The following is a 447-nucleotide window of genomic DNA, read 5'->3' as shown; positions in this document are numbered from 1 at the left end:
TGATTGAACTCTAATTTGTTGGCGCTGCCAGTGTCAGTTGATGTTTCTCCGTGGGAGAGGCGCCACAAATTTCGTGCCAACTCCGATAGTCATATCTTGGAGACGCATCTCCATGATATATTCAAACCAGTGAAACTAAAAAACAGCTCGGATTATGCTTCTTGTTACTGTTGGCGAGGAAACTGAATAAACACGACCTTTTCGATACTGGATCAGAGTAGCCGGGAACGTTCGACTTGAAGGAGCTAACCATATATATATATATATATATATATATATATAATATATATATATATATATATATATATATATATATATATATATATATATATATATATATATATATATAGATATATATATATATATATATATATATATATATATATATATATATATATATATATATATAATCTCTCTCTCTCTCTCTCTCTCTCTCTCTCTCTCTCT

The sequence above is a fragment of the Pollicipes pollicipes genome, unplaced genomic scaffold (assembly GCF_011947565.3).
Source record: "Pollicipes pollicipes isolate AB1234 unplaced genomic scaffold, Ppol_2.1 Scaffold_4219;HRSCAF=4965_pilon_pilon_pilon, whole genome shotgun sequence".
In the NCBI taxonomy this organism is placed as follows: Eukaryota; Metazoa; Arthropoda; class Thecostraca; order Pollicipedomorpha; family Pollicipedidae; genus Pollicipes; species Pollicipes pollicipes.
The sequence above is the reverse complement of the archived record's forward strand: the minus strand, read 5'-3'. Positions refer to the sequence as shown.